This window comes from Heloderma suspectum, chromosome 3, assembly GCF_057233095.1.
Source record: "Heloderma suspectum isolate Gila_16-S chromosome 3, 16-S_ref, whole genome shotgun sequence".
NCBI classification, from domain to species: Eukaryota; Metazoa; Chordata; class Lepidosauria; order Squamata; family Helodermatidae; genus Heloderma; species Heloderma suspectum.
This window is the reverse complement of record NC_139460.1, coordinates 69,595,251-69,620,000: the sequence shown is the minus strand read 5'-3', so window position 1 is coordinate 69,620,000 and position 24,750 is coordinate 69,595,251.

Sequence of the window (24,750 nt, the reverse complement as noted above, 5' to 3'; positions counted from 1 at the left end):
TACTTCATTCATTCATTTCTATACTGCCCAATACCGAAAGCTCTGTGGGTGGTTCACAAAAACTAAAACCACAAAGTACAGCATAAAACATAAAACATGAAAACTTAAAACTGCAATATAAAAGTACTTTGGAGTCAACACTAGAGAAAGCCCTTCCATGCTTGCCTGACAAACTGGCCTCTGCAGGTAATAATGCCCTCGAAAGGGCCTCTCCTGCAGATCTTAATGCTTGGACAGGTTCATAGAGGGACAAGCAGTCCCTTGGATAACCAGGTCCTAAGCCATTTCGGCCTTTAATGGTTAAGGCCATTAAAGACCAACATCTTGAATTGAGCCTGGAAAACAATTGGCAACCAGTGCAGGTCTTTCAGGACATGTATAATACCATGCAGTGGTTAGCAGCAGTGGTTAGCAGCCCAGCTGCCACATTTTGCACCAATTTAAACTTCCAGATACTCTTCAGGGGTAGCCTTATGTAGAGTACATTGTAATAGTCTAAACATGATGTAATCAAGGCATGGGTAACTGTTGCACTGTCAGATCTATTCAGAAAGAGTCACAGTTGGCACGCCAAGCATAGTCTCCTTGCCACCTCTATCACCTGAAGATCCAGGGACAGCATATATTTTATTTATTTATTTAAAATATTTCTTGGCCACCTTTCAGGGCAGAAGCCCTCCCAATGTGGCTTATAGCAATAAAATACATAAAAACAGTTACAATATTAAAAGCGATAAAAACATAAAAACAATAAAAGCAACAGTAAAAGCCAACAATAAAACCAGCAACAATGTTAACAGCAGTACCAGCAACAATAACAGTCATATCATGAGAAGGCCAAGGTAAAATAAAATGTTTTCAAGGCCTTCTTAAAAGTCTGCAGTGATGGAGCATGGCATCAAGAAGCATCCCCAAGCTGTGAACCTGATGCTTCATGGGGAGCACAATTCCTTCCAGAATGGGTTGCATTCTAGTCCCCGAGTCAGGCTTTTTACCGATCAACATCTCCATCTTGTCTGGGCTTGACTTCAGTTTGTTCACCATCATCCAGCCCATTATTGAACTCAGCCAGCATTCAAGGGTTTCAGCTACTTCCTTGGTGTTAGATGACAAAGAGCAATAGAGTTGCTCAGTGTCGTCAGCATACTGGTAGCACCTTACTCAAAAGCCCCAAATGACCTCTCCCATGGGTTTCATGTAGACATCAAACAACATGGTGGACAAGATAGCTTTCATCCATTATTAGCCCTCATTCATTATTAACCCTTATCCATCTCATTACTGAGCCTAGACGTACGTTCAGTACCTCCACAGCCTCATCTGATTCAGTTAATATCAAAAGAAAGAGAAAGAGTGTACTGATGACATCTCACTCCAAATCCCCAGATGACCTCACCTCAACATCATATTGATGTTTAAAAGCATGGGGAACAAGATGAACCTTGTGGGACCACATTGCTCAAGTGCCATGGGCTCAAGCAGAAGTCCCCCAATACTACCTTCTGAAACTGACCACGCAGGTCTGAGTGAAACCACCATACCACTGTGTCCCCAGCCCCAACCCACAGAGCACATCCAGCAAGATACCATGGTTGATGGTATTAAAAGCTGCAAGACATAAAGGAGAATCAACAGGGTTTCACTCCCCTTGTCTCTCTCCTGACAGAAGACATCCATCATGGTGACCAAGGCTGTGCCAAACCCTTGCCTAAACATGGATTGATATGGGTCTAGATAATCCATTTAATCCCAAAGCATCTGGAGCTGGACCTCCACCTCCTTGAGAATCTTCTCCAAAATGGGATATTTGTGATTGGGCAATAATTGTTACAATTTTCTAGGTCCAGTGAGGACCTTCCTTAAAAGGTGGTTTTACAATTGCTTGCTTCAAGGCAGCTGGGGCCACTTCCTTTCTCTCAATGAGGTATTAATAACCTCTTGGATTGCCCAGTCAATATTCTTCAGCCTGATGTAAGAAGCAAGTGTCAAGAACGCAGGTGGCTGATTGGAACTCTCCAAGCTCCTTGTCCACACCCTGTGCCTACAACAACTGAAACCAGTCCCATAAAACCAGTCCATCTGGTGCTCTGAGCACCTCCTCAAGAACTGTGTCTAATCAGAATGAACACAAGTGACTCTTTCCTTGAAATGCCTAGCAAACTTATCACAACTGTGCATTAAAGGCCTCCTGTCTCTGAGAGGAGGGTCTGAAATGAAATTTTGGTGCATTCAAAGCAATGGGCTGGATCAAGAGGGAATTGCAGAAGGCATTGCCACTGGAGACCCATGATTTCTATGGACTCCCCCCTTCATCTGCTATCATTTTTACCAAGAATGCCCAACACAGAGAAAAACCCTGAAGATGGAGAAGAGCAGAAATATCACACCATCAGTATGTCTAGCATGCTTCATGGCTTGTGCTGAATAGGGCTGCTAAATTTCTTATCATTTATGAGTCCCAATACCTGCAAGATGACAGAGTATGACAGTAATCTGGGGTTTTGAAATATATGTTTCCACTTGTGCTTTGACCTTTTCCCTGCTGATCATGCTACAGTTTTTAGAGTCTTTTGTGCATTTGTTGTTTAAAAGAGCCAGCTTTGCTCACAGAAACTAACTTTGGCATATTAGTTGATCGTTGAAGAGACAAAATAGATGTTCAGTTTAGCTGTGATACATGTACGTATTTTTTTTGCAATACGTTTCTGAAAATGCGTGTCTGCAGCTGTTCCTTTGGAACATGATTAGTAGCTATTGTTCACAGGAAGTCATGAAGTTGAATGGCCCCAATAGGCTTTGATGTCAGCCACTTCAGTTGCTACTTTCTTCCTATTCCTCATGGTAGGTTAGCTGAGCTTTAAAAAGTGTGTGTTCCATTACCATTGGGTGCCCAGGGCAGAAACATGCATGGGGGGGGGGGGCTGCAGTCATTAATTATCAATTTCTTTTGTTGTGCACAGTTGCACTGCAGAGAACTGGGGAATTATACATCTCAGGTAGGTCTAGCAAAAGCCGCTTTATGTAGTGCATATTTAGTACATTCCGCTGATATCCTGGTCAACAGATCTTAAAGACTCTTTAGACTCGGATGGTAAGAAAAAGCTGCAGATGCTTAGAAGGTCTTGGCAATCAAAGGCAGCAAGTATCTCTTGGGATGGCTTTCACTACAGTAACTACTGTCAAATGTCTGCCTCCTTGAAGCTTCTATATTGCTCTCAGCTTTACATAAATAGAGGGCACGCTTCATGGTATCAGAGAAATCAGAGCTGGAAAAAGCTCTCTGGGTCAGCCTGTCCTTCTCCCTGCCAGCGCACTGACTTTTATCTTCAGTATATCCTTGACTGCTTTATGAAATATCCTTGAAATGTTTCCAGGAACAAGATAGCAACTATTTTCCAAAGGCAGGGATCCCATATTTTCATTCTGTATTCTAATAGCTCTTTATGCTGCCTTTCGAGACACATAGTGGGGTGTTTTATTTCATTATGACTGTGTATTGGTGATTTTTAAAAAAAGAATAAGCTTGTTGCAGAAAATAAATGATTGCTTACACAAGGTCACTCATTTATCCATGGCAGTATTGTCAAATCATGTGAACTAAGGATGTGTGAATCAACAAAACTCAAGCTTATTGAGATATCCAAATTATATCTCAAAGCTTGTTCTGACTCATCATGTCCAGATTGCTTTTTTCTTTTTGCTGAAAATTTGTGCATATCTTCATGCACATTATTTCAAGTCAATTTGTATTTTTTTGCACGTTTTTCTCTCATTGATTAAATCATGTTTGGGTGCATTTTTTCAAAAGTACACATTCTGTCATGCATGTTTTCCACATGTACGCATTTCTGGAACATTTTTTTTTTTTTTGGTCCCATGAATTGTGACACAAACTCGGAAATGGACTTCGACTGCAGAGTGCATTCAGGTCCATGTTTGGTTCCAGAAGGTGCAAACTGGGTAAATTCTGGTAAAAAATTAACTGAAACAAATTTCTCATACATCCCCAATGTGAACCCTGGTGAGGTTAGATGAGGCTAATAATACTCACATGAAGGAGATATTTTAATTATTTTCCCATGGAGTTTGGGGGCAGGACCAGTAATTGTGACCCAGATCTCCCCTCCACAGGCTCATTTGCCCTTGGAAAGACTATTGCCTACAAATTATGCTCAGTTTCCATTTTTATTTAGTCTCTGGTTCATATCACACAGGCTTGAAATCTCACCTGTGCATGAGTGCACATTGTCAAGCACGCAAACATGTTTTGGCCTGGCCCAGAATTTACCCCGAGGTGAGTCCGCCAAGGCCTTTTGTATGTTGATTCTGCCACCATCATTATGGACCTAATTAACATACAAAAAAGCTTTGTGGGGAGTCTCTTTGGATGAATACTGTGTTAGGCCTGCATCCAGAACCTATTTTCAAATAAAGACGTGTATGTGCAGGAGCGGGATCCCAGTGGAGGATTCTGTCCCCAACCTAGGCACATCCATGTGAAGGCCTGTAAAAAATATGCAGATACAAGTACAAGGATAGGGATCCCTTCATGCAGTTCGGAACCCTGAAAAAGCAGGAGTCCCAATCACTACATGCATGCACTTGTATATGTGGAGCATCTCTTTGGTCCTTCAGATGAACACGTATCAGGTAGGCACAGAATATCCAGCTGCTACCTTGATCCCACGCCATGCATGAAAAGACTCAGGGGAACGTCTCAAAGAATTCCATGTTACTAGATGTCTATTATGATATTTTTCTTTTCAGTTTCCAGAGGGCTAGCTGCGTTAGTCTATTGTAGCAAAAATACAAGAAAAAGACAATGGGTATTGTGGCACTTTAAAGACTAACACATTTATTCTGACATAAGCTTTCATGGACCATACCCCACTGCATCAGATGCATGGAGTATTATTGAGAATTTCGAGTTTATTTACAGTATATGTGAGATGTGTGGGGTGTGCGGGGAAAATAATTGTAAACAGTGTGGACAGAAGGAAATTAAGGACACAATCCTATACATGTTTAGACAGGAAAAAGTCCTACAACTCCCAGCACTCCCCAGCACAACCAAACCCTCACAACACACCAAATGTGACCAAATAACCTGCCTTAGCAGACCACTGCTAATTTTTCCAGCTTTGCAACATCATATAGGGTAGGTGACTGGGGCAAACTGTTGAAGATTAAAAATTCCTACTCAGTCTGCCCCCTCCCCCCCCCCAGCAAGGGGCAAGTGGCTAATCTACACAACATGCAGGGTGGGTGGAAGAGGTGGCCCCCTGCTGACAAAGAGAAACGAGCAGGGGTGGACCTGCCTTAAATACAGCGTGGCTCTGCCCCATGCCTGGACATCAGCATCTGCATGTCAAGTCCTCTCCCCTCCCCCTCTGGCCCTGGCCACAAAGCTCATTCCTGGATGGAGCCCTTCAGGCCCACCCATGGAAAAGGATTCTTAGCCTTTAAGGTGCCTCAAGATTCTTCGTTAGTCTTATTTTCAAAATTGTTACAATACCATGCAAATATTTGCTGAATTAACTTTCATTTAGTGCTCTTTGCCTGTCTGCCTGCCTGGTCTCTCATATTTTGCACTCTGTCATGGGCATATCATTCCTAGAAGTAATACAGCAAAGCCTGGATAAACCTGTGTGGGATAACAGATAGTTACATCTTCTGAATTCCTTCCCAGGCTATCATTGGCAGGTGCTGAAATCCGTTTTTCTTTGCTTAATGTTTACATTCATGGAAGTCTTTAGAGAAAAAGATACAAATCATATGGCACTTCTCCTCTCCGCAGGAAGGAAAACACCATTTATTTCGTGTGGCAATTGAAAATATATAATTTTATTTTGTTACATTTTGGGTAAATACAAAGTGGAAAACGACTCGAGCAGAGCAGTAAGCAAAGTGCCCGTCAGTTAAATAGATAGATTGTAAATCTGCTCCAAGAGCTATAGAACTTTGTGCTGTCAAATCCGACAGTAGATCCCTGGCCCCAAGCTTTGCTGTCTTTCAGAGGAGGATGCAAACTGTTTAGCTTTCTCAAGCCTGCACTCTCCATCTGTCCACTGACCCATGCAGCTGCCCTACCCTCTCTGCTTCAGTGGAAGATTCGTGATTGCCTTGATGGAAAGAAGTAAAGTGCTGAAATGACAGCTCCTTCAATGGGACTCGGCAAAGAATGATAGGGTAGACCACAAGCCTCCAACGTAACTGGAGAGCTTAGAATTAGAAAAGGGAAGCTCTGGACATAACACCTGCCAGGAGCAGAATATTTTAGAAAGACAGAAAAAAAAATAGAGAGAAAGAAATACAGACTGTAAACAGCACTGAAGTCTGCTTCAGGAGGGGCAAAGTGGACAGGGGTGGGCAACCTCTTTTGCCCCTGAGAGCTGCATGCCAGTGGATGTGACTGCATGACACATGGCTCATGCCAGTGGCTGCATGCCAGGGGATGGGACTGGAGCTGACAGTGAATGGGGCCTGGGCTGGTAATGAGCAAAGCCTCTTTGCCTTCCTTCACAAACACACACACACAGAGCCTCTCCTCCATTCAGGTGGAAGTTCTCCTTCAACATGTGTGGATCCAAGAAGCACCGCATGATCTCGGGGCTGGGGTCAAAGCCAGTGGGGGCTGGTGGCTTCAATGCCAGTTGAGTGGTGCATCTGCTTGGGATTTCAGTCAGAAACAGACTAAAGAAGCCATCCAAGGTGTTGAACCTGTTTTGGGGATACGGTTCAGCACCTTGGATGGCTCCTTTAGAATTCGGATTGGTTCTGACTGAAACCCAGAGCAGATTCATCGCCCCACTGATATCATAGCCACCAGCCTCCACTGGTGAAAGCACTGCCCCTTCTACTTGCATTGCTCTTTCACACAAGTAATGCTGGCCTGGGGCTCATGTTTGTTAGAAGGAGGTGGGACCATGCCTGCTTCTGTGCCTGCAAGCAGCCACACACCCACAGGCCATGCCTCCTGGTGGCCACATGTTCAGTGTTCATGCGAAAGTTCTATATGAACATAGGGATCTTCCTCACATTTGAGAACCAAGAGTCTTCATGGGTTTGAAATCATGTGGAAGAACCTTATATGTGTACAACTCAACATGCAGGGGCCTTTCTCAGTAAGGCTGTATGTGCATGGTTGCTGGACAGGCATCGCCAATGGCCACATCAGCATACAGAGTGGGGCTAGTGGGTGTAGTTCTGCCCCCTCACACATTTACCCTAAATATGTTGCTTCTGAAATTTGGAGGAGTTCCAAAACAGTTTGGAAATCAGCATGGGTTGGCGGGGAGATGAACTGCTCTTTAAAGAAAAAAGATTTGAAATCCCACTGGGTGCTCCAAAGCCCTTGGATTTCCCTAAACTTGTTTTGGGAGGGATGGGGCCAATAATAAAGTTGTGGGAGATCCTTGGGAGAGGTCCATCTCAGTCCTGCCACTATTAGAAGCACACTTGACAGGAACACAACAGAGGGCCTTTAGAAAGGCAGGATGTACATTAAACAAACAAACACACAAATAACTAGCCCAGGAATTTGAATCCAGAGCTGCACACATAGGTTTACTTGACTGCAGTTCAGATGCTTTAGACCTGGTTTTCCTTTGGGGCTCCAGTAAGCCATACCACAGTTGTTTAATTTTATTCTGGAACATAGCAGCTAAAGACCTGTGTACAGACAGGACATGTTCCAATAATTTAGCACTTCAGAAATCTGAAGCTGATGCTTAAGGTCAAAATGTGCACAATTAATGAAGCCTCACATCAGATGAAAGCTGCTTCTTCAGTTCGTCTTCTATTGTATTAGAATGTCCACATCACTATATAATAGAATCATTCTCCTCTGTGCCTCAGTTGGCAGCTTTGCTAATCTGTCACATATAATGTTTTGGGAGGAAAGGCACCAGATTCCCTAACTGAGACCAGAAAACACTGAGCTCTTTATAGAAAGTAAATCATTTAAAAGAAAAAGGATTCTTCCCAACTTGGCAACATAAAAATTCCTGTACTGTCAAAGGAGACAATTTGTCCCCATTCTTGCTGAACAGAGCTGGCACTATTCACTTCAGAGCTTCAGGCTATCTCATGGTACCTTACTGGGCTAAAGAGATCAAGGGCGCCTCATTATTTTTTGTCAAGCTCAGAGTTTCAGGCGGCTGATTATTCTGCTCAGTAACAGTAATCTTTTTAATCACAGCCAGCTCGGCAGTACAATATTTACTGCTGATGTTTCAGAACAATTTGGGAGCTTTTGCTTTTTTGAAGGCAATCATAATCGTGGGGAAATCATCTAAGCTATCCCTCAATGGGCATTCATTGTGATCCAACATATAATACCACAGTTAAGAAACAGGGAGTGATAAAAATCATAACAGATATGAAAAAGTGGCTTCTATGTGCATTTTTTTTTTTAAAGTCAGTGGGCAGTAACTTGCCAAAGAGTCCTTAGCATGGCACATCTTACATTGTACAGAATAAGATGCACAATTACCCCTGAACTCAAAACAACAACAACAAAAACACAACATTAGGGGCTACTAGTACTTCCACACACTCTAGTAACTTGTTCTCCTCGACCTCTCAGCGGCTTTTGACACCATTGACCATGGTATCCTCCTGGACTGCCTGGAGGGGTTGGGCATTGGAGACACTGTATTGCAGTGGTTCTGGTCCTTCCTCTCCAGCAGGTACCAGAGGGTAGCACTGGGAGAGGAGGTCTCGGACCCATGGCAGCTCACTTGTGGGGTGCCACAGGATTCCATCCTCACTCTGATGCTATTTATCATCTATGTGTAGCTGCTGGGGACTATCATCAGGAGGTTTGGGGTGCAGTGTCATCAATATGCAGATGACACACAGCTCTACCTGTCATTTAAATCTTCACCAAGGTTGGCCATAGAATCCCTGTCCAAATGTCTGGAGATGGTGAGTGGCTGGATGGGGAGGAATAAGCTGAAGCTGAACTCTGACAAGAATGAGGTACTTTGGTGGGAGACAAGAGGAGGATGGGGGATGTCGACCTGGTGTTGAATGGGGTACGGCTACCCTTGAAAGACCAGGTCTGCAGCCTGGGGGTCATTTTGGACTCCCAGCTGTCCATGGAGGCTCAGGTGTCAGCTGTGAGCCGGACAGCGCTGTATCAACTCCATCTGATACGGTGGCTGCACCCCTACCTTCCCAACCATCTGCTCCCATTGGTAGTGCATGTCCTGGTCTCCTCTTGTCTAGACTACTGTCATGTGCTCTATATGGGGTTACTCTTGAAGATGGTTCAGAAGCTGAAGCTGGTACAGAACACAGTGGCTTGCCTGATTAAAGGCAGCCGTCGGCATGATCATATCACTCCGGTGCTGAAGGAGTTGCACTGGTTACCAGTTGTTTTCCGGGCCAAATTCAAGGTGTTGGTTTTGACCTTTAAAACCCTATATAGTTCTGGCCCAGCCTATCTTAAGGAGCACCTCCAGCAGCAATACCAGACAGGCTGCTCAACAAGATCAGCCTTGGATGGCCTTCTCTCTATCCCATCAGCCAGGACAGCTAGACTGGTGAGGATGAGGGAGAGGGCCTTCTCTGTGGTGGCCCCCACTCTGTGGAACTCCCTCCCTAGAGAACTCCACCATGCCCCCTCTTTAATGAGCTTCCACTGCACATTAAAAACGTGGTTGTTCAGGCAGGCATTTGGGGTGGGTTAGGGTATTTTTAGAAATATGATGTTTTTAATGTAGAATTTTATTGTTTTATTATTGTACATTGCCCAGAGTGGCTGGGTGACCAATTAAATAAATAAATAAATAAATAAATAAATAAATGTAATTACCCTATAGATCTTCAGTGTTGAAAGATGAAGCAAACTACATGAACCAGAATAAATGCATTGGCCAATGGTGACCACTATCTTTATTCCTCCAAGAATGTCCTGCAAACAATGCTATGTGATGACTTAGCAGCATGCCCATGGGGCATTCTGTCCCTAATTATGAAGGCGTGCTACTGGGCTGGTGAGGAAAGTCAGGCTGCCACCTCCGGTGGTGGCCATACTTATTCTTTATGGTTCAAAAAAGGAAAGGATGCACTCTTGGCTACCTCATCTTTATAGTAAACCCACACTCACCCAAAGGATCTTCAATTTTGCCCATCCTGGAAGTCATCAATATCCCCCTGCCCCATACACTTCCATGATCCTGTGAAAGTGGGCGGCGGGGGGCCGGGTGATATTCAGCCCACACATAACTCTAAGGCTGCAGTCTTATCCAAATGTTCCTGGGAGGAAGTCCTATTGAACACATTGTATTGTATTGTGTCTTACAGTGGTGTAAAGGTGAATAGGATTGAAGTGTAAGGCTGTGCAATCTTATACTTACTTACCTGGGAGTAAGCCTCATTCAACTCAATTAAACTTTCTTCTGAGTAGCCATGTATAGGATTGTACCGTTAGTGACTATAGGCAGCATCCATTGTGAGATGATAACTAGCATAAATTATATTGTGCTAGTGTAAGGACCTCTAGTGTAATACTAATAGTGTTAACTGGTGTGACAGGGGTCTCTAGAAAACCTATTGCACCAGCTAATGCTCTTGGAGTTGCTCTAGAGGTCTCTCGTGCTAGTGCAACGTAATTGACATTATTGCTTGTGCCGCATTGGATATTGCCCAATAATTCTATACATAAACTCTTAAAATAACATTAGAACTGGTAAAATACAATAAACAGAGTGTTGCCCAAAGTTTTTGCTCTGGAAATGAGGAAAAGAAAATGAAATGGTCACAAAATACAAAACAGCCGCCCCAATAACTCTGGATATTAAGCCAGTGAAGCACAAGGATAACATTCATCATGCAGATCCCAGGGACTTTTGAATGGGTGTGCTGAGATTCTGCAGGGCTAAGTTTTTTTTAATTAATTTGTCAGTTAGCTGTCTGAAGCAACACAATTAATCTGCTCCAAAATCTTTACTTTGTTGACAGGTCTAATGACTATACAGTTTAAACTCATTGATCGGAATTGTCAGGGGGGACATCAAAAAGTTTCAGATAATTGGACATTCAGATAAATGGGAGTTCCTATGGCATGGTAGGGAAGCAGCAGGAATCACAGATAGTTATAAGAGGTTTTTTTAAAAAAACCAACAACCCACAAGGGCCAGCTAATAGGGTTCTTCTGTAAATACACAAAAATCAAGCCACCATCTTAATAAAGCATTGTGGCTACCATCAATTCACCATTTGCCATGAAAGGCTGTGTTGAAAAATGACTGAATCTGGTGTGTGGAGATGTGAGCTCTAAACCTTTGCTCTATCACTTGCTTCAGCACCTCATATTTATCATTTATATCACTATTCTCATTTGCAAATCCCTTTACAGTCCTTTGTTTTTATTTTATTTATAACAAGTATGGACCACTTTTCTTTAGAAAGGTCGGGTTTACAAAATATACAAACACACAAACTCTGTTACAATTAAGGGGCAACATTCTCCTTCTGCTGTGTTTAGCTGTGACTGTGAATGCAGGAGAGGCTCTTTTCCTCCCTCCTCTCTTCTGTGCTAGATCTCATCTTGGTACACAGCATTGTACCAAGTCATTGTCTGTGCTGGGAGTTATGTTAATGCCTCCCATATGTAGGTCAACTGGGGTCACTTATGTAGGTCACTTATGCATCACAGAAACAGAGGTAACACATCACCCCAAAAGAGGTGTGATGACAAAAAAAGACACAGATTTGCATAAAATCTGCATATGCTAAGTTCAGAAATAATTGTGATAAACATCTCAGCAAAGTGGGAAAGACTGACCAGCTGACCTGTGTGCCTGCTAAGTCTGCTATCTGGCTGCTAACTATTGATGGCCAACTTCAAGGCCCCTGCTGCTCTTCCTTATGGTTCTTTGTCTTGAGGAGAAGAGGGCAGCCTTTCAGACAGAGGAACCTGTGCGAGAGTGGGCTCCTCTGATTTCTGTACAACTATTCAGAGCAGTGGCATCAAAAACAAAAATAGCTGAAATGATAGCTAACCTCCAGTAGGAGATGGCACCTTAAGAAGAAGTCTTACATTCCTGTATGGAGCAGAGGGTTGGACTTGATGGTCTTATAGGCCCCTTCCAACCCTACTGTTCTAAGAGTCTATGATTCTAAGTCCTCTGTAAAGCAGGCTACATGGCCACCCTATCCTCGCTCCCCAACAATACTTCTGAATCAACGTTCCATCATGATGGAGCATCATTCAGGCAGAGGCACTGCAGAAGTGTATCGCAGCCTGTTGGGCCAGTGACTGCATCACCACAAGTGATGGTGGAGCAAAGAACCTCCCAGACAAGCCACTGACATTGCTTTTCAGGGTGAATGCTTTCAGACTTTCTCCCATTCTTTCTCCACCACCACCACTGCTGTCACCTCTGCTTTTTCAGAGAGAAAAGAGGCTTAGCTGCAAACTTCAGTTCAGCTCTTTAGTTGTATATACAATGCAGTTTGGTCTTAACTTCAGGGGGTGCCTCTAGGCCCTACAACAATACGGACAATAACCTGGGGCCATCCAAGCCCCCTCTGTGCATGAAACTAGCCTACTGCTTGCATTTTGCTTTGAAGAGGGTATAACTATTACACTCACAAGAGTGCAGTGCTTTTTATAGAATTTTGTCAGCGTGAGTGACATTTTACCTAACGAGTATCTGTAATTGCTAATAGGAATTACATGCATAAGTTCCTGCACATTTGCATGACATATACCCTTTCAAATGATTTTAATACAGCTTTTGTTGGAAGAGAGATCTCATATGTTGAAGGAAATTGGAGGGCCAGTTTTTATTTTGCCATATACACTACAGCAAATTATTGATGAATGTCTGGAGAAAACAAGCTTTAATGGCCTATTAGGGAATTTATTTGAATTAAAGGATAAAACTAGTCACTCACTGAAATTATTTAGCTCACACTTCACAGGCAATTGCACAAATTATCCAAAAGCAACCATGACATGAACTCACTTTCAGTTTCCAATATGACACATGCAGATAGAGCCTGCCACTTCTAGGGCCATGTCCCAATTATTTGAGGAAAAGGCAACTTTAGCAAATGCATTCAATTAAAGCTTATTTTTAATCAATCCTACCCTTGTCTGATCAATGCTGCTTTGATCCAAGTCAAGTCTGCCTGCAAAATAATTAAGGGATAGAAAAGCCCAAGACTTGAGTAAAATACGATCCGAAAGCCTAAGATGGAAATTATTCCTCTAGGACTGGCTACGTACATACACTCTACAGAAAAGCACCAGAAAGGTAGAAAGTTCTATGATTGATTGAGCTTATTAAAGTATAATTTATCCAGCTCAATTTATTATTTTTGGACGTAATGTGAAACAACAATTAATAACCAATAGGATCTCAGCATTAAAATGATAACATTTCAAAATTATGCATCTCCAAGGTGTCTTATGGGTGGCTTACACTTTTTAAAACTTTTTAACTTTACTTTAATAGCCCAGTATTCTCAACACTGACTGGCAGCAGATCTCCAGGGTTTCAGGCAGGAGTTTGCAGCCCTACCTGAAGATGCCGGGGATTGAATCTGGAACCTTCTGCATGCAAAGCAGGTGCTCTACCAACTGAGCTATGGCCCAATCTAGCTGCTCCATGTGAGTGGGATCTTGGACCACTCAAATCCCCCTCATGTGGAGAAACTCTGCGTATATCTTGGCATGTCTGTAGAATCCCTTCTGACACATGCTGACCATGGAGTGTGTGTGTCTACCAGACATGTTGGTGGGTGGAGAAGATCTAGCTCACATGATGATCTCCCTTGCACATTATTTGATAGACCAAAGGTCTGAACTCAGTTGCATCGGACCACTGGTCTATCTAGTCCAGTACTGTCTCTTCTTGACTGGGCAACAGAGCTCCAAGATATCAATCAAAGAAATGTCTTTCCCAGCTTTCCTATCTGAGGTCCGATCAATAGAATGCTGTGGACTGAACCTGGTACCTGAGCACATAATTTTGGACCTCTTCCTCAATATTTGGCTTGAATTAAGTAATTTCTTCTAATGTCTGTTTTATGAAATTCATCTTCCATTGGAAAGCACTTCTCCACACGTTTCTGCAGGCATATTGCTCCAAATGTCTTGTGTTGTTGTTGTTTTACAATCAGTCCTTCAGTACATAAATTCAATACCTAAATATGTTTATGTTGGAGTATCTTTACAAAAATGAGTGAAGTTGTATTTCAATTGGATTGCAGTTCTACTGATTTTATGCCCAGTCTTACCCTTACAAGATAATTTCTGTATATGATATTTGAATATTTGTAATATGGACATATGAAAGTGGGGTTGTTCTGTTTCACTGGTTATTACTTCTCGCATTCCTGTCTCTACCTATTACTCATCCATGGGCTAATCCCAGCAACCATAAATAGTTCAGTTCATCAAAGACTTCTCTTCTGGTTACCTCTCCACAAGCTTTACAATTTGAAAGAAAAGTCCAGTATGCATTTCAGAGAATGGATGGGATGAATATTTTTGGTCAAGACCGGGAAGTTGAGTAAAATTCAATTACTTAACTGGCATTGTTGTGAGTGGCTTGTCATTCTAAATAGATATAAGGAAGGGTAAGTTGTATTGAGATCATTTCATTCCAAGTGAAAGTGTTTCCTATCAAGGTGTAAAGTATTTTGGCACACAAAGACTGCAATGTTGAACCTTGTTGGAAAGCTCTGAGGGGGTTAAGTCAGCCACAAGACCTGGACTCTGGTGCCAGTAATATTGTATCTGGACAGGTTTAAATTGAATTTTAGCCACCAAATGTACATGTTCAGATCTCCAGAGGAAGCTATTTTTTCATGTGGGTAAGGTAGACAGAGGCAGCTGTTAAAATTGAATCCACGGCATCAAACAACTTGTGAGCTGATTGAATTTAAAATTGGAATTTCTTATTCCTTGATTTTTGCCTCAAACTAGGGTGAGGGGGTGCAGGTGGCTGATAAACAAAACTATATCACTCAGCCATAAGGTTAAAAAAAAAAAAAAACCCAAACAACAAGAATGTAATCTTTTTGGGGGGAGAGGAGGAATCAACAATGAATTATAAAACCACTTTCTCAGCTGGTGAAAATCAGCACAGGCCTGTTGACCTTAAAAGGAGAAATACTGGTTTATACTGAATGAGGATAAAGCTTTAGCAGATTCAGCTGTCAGCTAAGCTAGACCTAAGAAAATCATATTAACTTAAGAAGTAATTAAATTCTGACTCATGAACATCAGAACTACAACTGGTCAACAAAACATATGGGGTTGGATCCAGACTTTGTCATTCTTAAAGTAAATCCATTGGAAACAATGGGACAAGTTAGTTATGATTCACTTAAACCCAATTGATTTCAATGAGTCTGCTCTAGGCATGGTGAAGTCTGGATCCAGCCTGTGAAATGTTAAAGATAATTTGATTAAGTGTATTGTATGAGACAACAAGAACATTTAGTAAAGCAAAATGTTTTAGAGGCTTTGGTTGTTGCTGGTCCTCTTGAGAAATAAGGTGGGGGGTGAGCTTGGGTTTGAACATGAAATGATGACTTTCATCCTGAATGTTCACAGTCACACCAACTTTCTTGATATCTTAATCATCGCCACAGGTTTCTCCAGTGCAGATATCATGTGTTTTTCTTCTCTTTGAAAATGGATGTGGAAGGGTCAAGGAGGTTTTCAAATGTCAAACAGAGACTTATATGATAAATAGATCTACCATGGTTTATTTTGCTCACTCAATCATATATCACATTAAGGGGGTTCAAAGGCATGTTCCCAAATGTGATAGGGTTGAGGGGCTGCATTGACTAGCCCCACTTCCCACTGCCAATTTGATGGCCAGCCTTCTCATGAGGTGGGATGAAGCCCCTGCCTCAGGTGGTGGAATGGGAAGAGTGACAAATTGCACCACTCCCCCTTGGCCCTCTGCCACTGCCTCCAATGGGTGCTCTGGAGACCCCTCCCAGCTGCTCTCTCACTGTGGCATTTACCACAGCGGCAAGGCTAGCAGGACTTTATGAAGCAGCCACCTGCTGTGTGACACTAGCTGGTGCCCCAGAGAGCTCTGGCAGTCCCACTCTTCTGCTGCAAATGCTACAATGAGAGTATGGCCAACAGGGCTCTCCAGAGCAGCCACCCACATTTAGAAAATTATGCAAAGAAAAAGGGTTAAACCCACCCTTCTCCATGCCATGGTCCTGACATTCTACATATTGTAATTTTTTTGAACTGCCCAGAGAGCTTTGGCTATGGGGCGATATAGAAATATAATAAATGAAATGGAATGAAATTTTTTAGGTTTGACCTCAGTTTTCAAGGGAGATTTTGCATTGCACAGTGTTTTGAATTTTTCCTCTCCCTTTGATAAGTGTAGTCCATTTCTGGACCCACTTCAGTGCTGGTTTTGACTTTTAAAGCCCTTCTCAGCTTAGGACCAGAATATTGAAAGGCTGCCTGCCTCTATATGCACCTTCCTGTACTGTAAGATCTTCAGTAGAGGGCCTTCTACCAGCACCCCTGCCATCTGAGGCCAGGTGAGTGGCCACCACAGAGAAGGCATTCTTAGTCTTGGTGCCCCAATTTTGGAATGCTATCCCAGGAAAGCCAAGCCCAACGGCCATTTTCAAATCAATTTTGTGCTAGGCAAAGACCTTTTTGATTTTCCCAAGGTGGTTAGGCTTCAAGCCTATGCACACCTATTTGGGAGTAAGTCTCATTGAATTCATGGGGCTTACTTATGAATAGACATGTACAGGATTGCATTGTCAGCCTTTTATGGATGTTGTTATCGTTCTATGTGCTTGAGTTTTACTGTCTTATGAGTTATTGATTTATAGTCATTTTTAGATAAATAGTTTTTTAAAAACTGAATTTTATTGTATACTTCTCTGAGAATGTTACTGAGGGCCAAACTAAGCATTTGCCTAAGCATGCATACTGGAGCTATGCATGCTAGTTTTATTTAACTTCATATAAGTATGCATGGCCTCGATTTTGATCAGGACCCGTGGAATTCCAGGAAGGCGGTGTGTGTGTGTGTGTGTGTGTTAAGCCTCCCCCCACCTGTTTTCATCCTGGAATCTCCCCCCCCCCATGGCAGGGGGTTAAAAAGGGGGGGAAGGTATCCATTGACTCTTATGGAGGGTTTTTAAAAAACCCTCCCAAGGTGTGCATGGAATTTTGGGGAAAAACAGGAGGAGAAAGGTTTAATCCCCCCCCCCCGCCAAAGTGCTGTTGTTGCCCCAATCCAAAATCATGGCCCTGCATGCTTACGCAGGAAAACATATGTCATTAGGAGCACATTTAGTTTGGATCTAGATTTAGGCATGTGCAACTGGGCTGGTGGAAGCAGGCTCTCAAATGGTCTTGATAGGCTGGAGCGCTGGGCAGAAAACAACAGAATGACACTTAATAGGGATAAATGCCAAGTTCCGCACCTAGAAAAAAGAAACCAAATGCACAGTTACAAAATGGGGGATACTTGGCTTAACAATACTGCAAGTGAGAAGGATCTTGGAATTGTTGTAGATCAAAAACTGAATATGAGCAAACCATGTGCTGTGGCTGCAAAAAAGGCAAATGCTATTTGGGCTGCATTAATAGATGTATAGCTTCCAAATCCCACTAGTTCTCCTCAACTCAGCACTGGTTAGGCCTCATCTGGAGTACTGTCTGTGTCCAGTTCTGGGAACCACACTTTAAGAAGGATGCAGACAAACTGGAGTAGGTTCAGAGGAGGGCAACAAAGATGATCAGGGGACTGGAAACAAAGCCCTATGAGGATAGACTGAAAGAACTGGGCATGTTTAGCCTTGAGAAGAGAAGACTGAGGGGATATATAATAGTGCTCTTCAAGTACTTGAAAGGTTGTTGCAGAGAGGAAGGCCAGGATCTCTTCTCGATCATCCCAGAGTGCAGGACATGGAATAATGGGCTCAAGCTACAGGAATTCTGGCTGAACATCAGGAAAAACTTCCTGTTAGAGCAGTACAACAATGGAACCAATGACCTAGGGAGGTAGTGGGCTCTCCCATACTGGAGGCATTCAAGATGAGACTGGACAGCCACCTGTCAGGGATGCTTTGACTTGGATTCCTGCATTGAGGGGTGTGTGTGGACTCAATGGTTTTTTAGGCTCCTTCCAACCCTACTATTCTATGATTCTATATTCCCGACACCTCCGTCTCATGGCAGTCTGTCCAGCCCCCTGAAAATGCTTCACAGAGGGTTAGAAACCTGTTGAACGGGTGAGCTGTGGTGTGTGTGTGTGTGTGGGGGGATGATCCCCAGAAATCAGGCAGAGACACTTTCTGTGAGTGGAGCCCTTCTGTCCATGGTCCTTTCAGCCCATAGATATCTATAATAACCAAATAAAAAGAGGCATGATGTTGAAATGGTACATGAAACTAGGGCTGTACGAATTTTGTTAAATCTATTCCATCTGTGGTTTGTGGATTGTTAGGCATCTTTCATTCCAACATCAGCTCAATGACAGAACTGGATTTTTTTTGTGTAAGTATTTTATTAGTTCTTAAATGTGCATTAGAGTTAATGTGTGTTAGCACAAGTGTACATTTGCAAATGAATGAGATTGTGCAAATCCTCCAAAAGTTTTTAAAAAATTGTCCACAACTGTGTAGAATCCACACGACTCCACAATATTCAACGAAAAGCTGGTTTGCTGCAGAATTCCCAGGTCAGATTAACAGAATCCCAAATTCACTTAAATAAATCACAGATTTCTCTGACATCCCTACATGAATTACATGCAAGCCTGCCCTGCTTAGATGAAAAATCTTGCATGAGGCATTTAAATCACCAAGTGAATTTGCCATTGATCCACTTAGAGGAGACAGTGGGGCATACCTGTCGGATCAAGTGTTAGCATCCTTAAAATATTCTGCCAGCCACTTTTTAAAAAACTTCTATTCCATTCTGTCTTCTTCCACTCTTTCCTTCCTGCCTCCTGATATATGTTTCTGGCACGGGAAGAAGGATGTGCCACTATAGACACATAAGGCTTTTGCATAGTAACAACCCTGCATACCCTCTGTTACTTCTCTGCAGCCGGAACTGTTCTTTTTGAAAAAGGCTGGTGGTGGCTGTTTGAAGGAATATGGGCTGTTAATCTGTAAGCCAGCCACTAACCCTGAGGTCCAATCTTCCAGACGCCACCAACCCAGGGCCTTCCAAATTAAGACACACACCCCCCTCTCCATAATTCTACATTGCTGAGGATTGATTTCCCTTTTTGCAACATGCCCAAACAGCTTCTGGCATCGTAGAGCAATAGGACAGAGCAGGTTTTGTAGAAAAACTTGATCCCTATTAAAGCTTGCTTTCTGGACTGCTGAACAAGGAGACTGCTTCTTGTCTTGTCCCTTGTCCCAGCCACATCTATTTCCTTACTCCTCATGTGTCGCTGACTCACGTCACTGCAGCCAACCTACCCCTCACCTGGGACCGTGCCCCCTGCCCTGTCTTGGCAGAACCCAGTTTGGAGATGTTATTTTTTCTGCATCGCTCACGTCCATTTACTCTTTATTAATGCTATTAGTATGTCAGTAGCTCATATAAATCTGGCCAAGAATAAAGGCATTGTTTGGTTTGTGCTGTTCTTTCAGGTGAGAGACAGATCGTGCCTCAAAGAGCTTACAGTGTATTGACAAGACAGACAAGCAAACAAAAGTAGACAGACAGTTGCTCAGAGTTTCATTAGCAATGGCTTATACAAAATCAGGACATCAGGAGGGGATAGAGAGAGGAAAAAACCCAGAAAGAAAAATCTTATGTTTGAACTACCTTTGCCTCCATTCCTATTTCACAATGTTTGGACTGGGGCTAAGATTGGCAGTTCATTCATGTGCTGACAGGGATTTAGAACTTCTGCTACCAGTCAAAGTTACTGAAAGGTGGAAAAATAAACAACAGGCCTGGTAATCAAGTGCTAAAAATGGAAGAAATCTTCCTGCCCCTCAGCTTTGCTACCCTCAGGGAAGGAAATGAAAATGAGAGAAGCTTGCCTGCCCACTCCGCTCCAGCAATGCTGCTGTTTTGTAAAATGTCATAGATTGTGTAGATTCACATAAGCAAAGATTTAAAAAAGAAAAGGGGAAAAAAGGCTTTTTGTTTAAAGCATGCCTGTTGCTGTCAGGCCTAAAATAACTATTTCAGAAAACAAATAGAGTAACGAAGATGATAGAAATCACACAGAAGTGCTACTTCTTCCAGCAAATTCATCTCTGTCCATCATCAGTGCTTGCCTGGAGGTGGCTTTTTATTATGCGGTATTCATAAAGGAATTAGCCATCTCAAATGGTGCTCTTCTTGTATGCCTGCTACCTAGGCTTGCCAGGTCTCCAGTCCTCGTCTGAAGCCTCCAGCCCTCACCCTGAAACTCTTGGCGGGAGGGAAGCAGCTGAAATCTCTGGGTGGGAGCTCTCTGCTGGCTGTGGGGGTTTCCCCCCTCCAAGCAGGGGGAAGAGGAGGCAGATGTGACAGAAGTGGCACCTGAAGGGGAAATGGAGGGAGGTCCCTTTTGGCCTCCCATTTCTTCTGCCATATATGTTGCTGCCAGCTGTACAAGCCTCCTGCTCTTGAGCTGGGGAGGTCCACACCCCCATCACCTGAGCCATGAGACTGAGTCTTACAGCCTCACTTATAAGTTCTTTAAAGGGGCTGCCCTGCTCACTGGGCCCTCCAGCATGAGTGTTGGGCCTTCCTTTGTCTGCCTGCATGGGCAGCTTGGAGAAGAGAGCTTATTCCTCATAACTCTGATGAATCAGGTTGGACAACAGGTCCAGAGAGCCATATTTCTAGTTGAGTGATGCCCCCACCATACTTTTACCATCTCTTTGTGGTGGCTATAAAGAAAGCATGCAGCCAAGGGATGTCCTGAATATGATGAGAGATGTTTTGTTAATTCACAAAGGAAGAAAACATTTTGCTAGAGCTTCTAGATAGAAAAATAACAGCAAGGCAACATACATGGTTAGTTATCCAGAAAGTATGTTGGTTTTAATCCTGTTATCAGAAATGGCTCTGGGACTGGGAAATGCATGTGGCTACAGATGAAGGAAGAAAATATTTCCCAGGGGCAACATTTTTACTAGGGCTGTGCTCTGCCTTGGTCTGAAGCCCGAATGATGAGTCGAAGTGGGCTGCTTCAGAGGTGCCTCCATGTGATACAAGGAAGAGCAGAATAGCAACGAGGCACCCTGAAGCAAAGTGGCTTGTATACGAAGCACCTCGTCTGACTCGGTGATTCGTTCTGAGCAACCCCAACAGTCTTGTGCCAAACGTATCAACTTCAGAAATTTCAGCCAGGGGTTGAGGAGGAGGAGGGTGGGAACTTTGGTGAATGGAAACTAGTTGCCAAATCAGGGCTGAACGTAACCCAGCAATCTCCAATCAGTGACAGTGGTGGAGGAGGGGGGAAGAAAACTGGAGAAAACTGGAGTTAAGTGGAGAAAAACAGCTGTGTTTCAGAGACAGAGATCATTCTGGTGGTGTTACTTAGGGATGTGAGAAGCCACCCCCATCTGCATTCCTTGGATGCCCCCCCCAGCCCCTGCTCCACTTGCCAGTCCCTCCACTGTGATCACCATGTTTTAAAAACATGGCGATTGGAAGTCTGTGTGGACATACACTTACAGTATATGCAAAAAGTGCCATGAATCTTGAGTATATGGGCGATTCACAGCACTTTTTGCATATAAGTCTATGTGTTCACATAGACTTATATGCAAAAAGCACTGTGAATCGCTCAGGCAGGAGGAGGAGGCACGGCGCACATCCCCGCCACTCGCTAGCTGTCTCCTCCTTGCAAGCAGGAGATGGCTAGTGGTGTGTGTGTGTGTGTGTGCGTGCGTGTGCGCGCCACACCTCCTCCTCCTCCTCCCTGGTCAGCTGTCAAGGGCAGCCAACCAGCAGCATGGCACTCAGCCCCCCACACTTGCTAGCTATCTCCCCCTTGTGAGCAGGAGACGGCTACCAGTCCTTGACAGCCAAGCAGGCAGGAGGAGGCAGCAGTGCAGGGCTGAGAAGTAAAGCTCTTTGCTTTGGGAGTTTTTGTGGAAAAAAGTCAAATTTCAGCTGCACCAAGCACAAAAAATACTGGGCCAAACTGTCCGAAATTTGGCCTCCATGGAGGCAGAGAGGCCCCCAAGTTTCATGCATTTATCATGAACACTGAAAAAAGTTGCAGCCATTTGTGTTTCCCCATGCAAGTCAATGGGAGAATGTCCAAACCAAGTGATCTGGGTATCTCAGTCTCGCTTCAGTTCTGGAACCAAGTCAGAGTGGAGGGGGTCCGAATCAGTCCAAGTTGAAGAGAACCTGATTCAGAGGGTCTGAAGCAGCATCCAAAGTGAAGTGGGGGGGGGTGTCTGTGCACAGCCCTACTTTTTACCACCAGAACACCTTATTCCCTCAGGGTCAATATGGGCTGCATACAGGTGGTGGGCAGAACTGGCAGCGGATGTGGCCTTGGTCTGTGTCCCCCTCTGCCCTCACCCTCTTTCTCATGCACACACTGCTCCCACTTTCTCTATCTCACACACACTCACTCATCCATCACTCTCCCAGCCTTTCTCAGTCACAAACACACACTTCCCCTCACCCACATGCACTCACTTCCTAGCAGTAACATATAGTGTGAGCTATAGCTAAAACACACACACAACCCATAAAATAATAGCTGACCTTGCATAAATGTTTGACTTTGGGGCAAAATCAAAAGAGTCCCATAACTCGTCTTCACAATGCTTGTTTCATCTCCTTTTTTTTTTAAGGCTAAAGCTTAGTTTTAGCTTGAGTAGAATTGTGATATTCTGTTCTCTAAAGAATAAGAAACATGCATCATGGCTGGCTTAACAGTGACTTTGACTTTGACTTTATTTCTGAAGTTCTTTTTTTAAAAAAAAAACTTCAAAAATTTTCCACAAAGACTAGAATGTTTTGGACTATTTTTAAAGAACAAACAAACCAAAAATCTCCCTGCTCATACTTTGTCTAGAGGCAAAAGAGCTCTCTGTGACAGCTGAATAAAATCCTCTTTGAGATGGCAAAATGGAACCCCCAAGTACAGCTCTTTCCAGGCATAATATCATTGAACTGCTACAACCCCTTTGTTCTTTCCAAGCCCACTTTGGGGAAAAAAAGAGGGAGGAAAGAGAGGATGTGCATATGATATAATGAGTTTGGGGGGTGGTTTCCCCCCTTGCTGATTTATGAGAGCACAGAAAAGTTTGTATTAGAAGGAAACCATGAATCCCTTCTATTATCATCTATCCATTCTTTTGAGGTGACAGATGTGCCCTACAATACTTTCCTCCCCTCCAGATGCCTTTCAAAGAATTCCCCTCAAGTGCCATATCTATAAATGCCTTCACAGCAGCTTAAACGTTTATCTGTAGAAACATTTAAAGTCCTAAATTTCCAGGGTGCAAGGCGACCCACTCTACAGTGGAAAGAGCAACTGATATTGCTGCAATTAAAATCTTAGGAGTGTGCACCAGATTTGGACAAATCCCAAGTCCAGCACCAGATCAGGCCAATTTGGACAGATGCAGGAGATGTTCTGAATTAAAGCGGGTCTCCTCCAAACTGGATGAATCTGCATCTGAACATACCTGAAGATTTAGGATTTGGAGGGGCACAGAGGTAGTGTGTCACCAAAATTGCTACATTTTCCTCAGGCTCTCTATATTAGGAAAACACCAGGGTGGGGAGAGGGGGGATGGCGAGGGGGATGTAGTTTTGTGACTGGCAGCTATAGGTTTTAATCAGTGAATGGTTTTATCAGGGATTCAGTGTTTTAGCACTCTGTACTAGTTCTCTCCCCCAGGAGCAGAGATGTCAGAAGAGGATTGGTGGAGTCTGTGAGACCTGGCAGGGTGTAGCATTGGGTGCTTGCTTGGAAAAAGTTGGATGTTTGTCCTTCTGCTTCTGCCACTGCATGGTCGACATTTAGGGAAGTTGGAGAATTCCACCACGGACTCCAGTGAGGCTGGATTCTTTAGTGGCCTCACCCACCTCCACCCCCCGAAATCCCCCCCGGAATGGACCTACCTGGCTGCGGATGCGGCGGCGGTGGTGGACGTGGCAGCAGATGCAGCGGTGGCTCTGGCTTATCTTCTGGCCACTGCCGGGCTGCTACGGCCGCTATTTGCGTGCCTGCATTAGGCCATGATAGGCTACGTAAATACTTATGTAGCCTATCACAGCAAAGAGCAGGGGCGCAAATGGCGGCTGCTATGCCATTTGTGCCTCTGCTCTTTGCTGTGATGGGCTACATCAATAATTACGTAGCCTATCATGGCAAAACAAAAGGCAGGGACGCAAATGGCATAGCGGCTGCCATTTGTGTCCCTGCCTTTTGCCATGATAGGCTATGTAAATACTTATGTAGCCTATCATGGATTAATGCAAGGACGCAAATGGTGGTTGCTACGAAGTCTGGCCTTGCCGCGGAGTGGAGCTGGCTGGGGAGGATTCCGGGGGGAGGGAGGGATCGGCTCCCCACCACCATCGAAGCCCCGGACCGGAACCAGGTAAGGGTTTCGTACATCCCTATTGACATTAGGAATGGTGGAAAATTCCGCCACGGACTCCAATGAGGCTGTATTCTAAGATTCTAACCCCCCAGAGTCTGTGGTGGAACAGACCACCCCCCCCGCCCCCCCACGAAGTCCGACCCAGCTGGATCCTACCTGGCACCGCTGGGTCCAGGTCCGTCC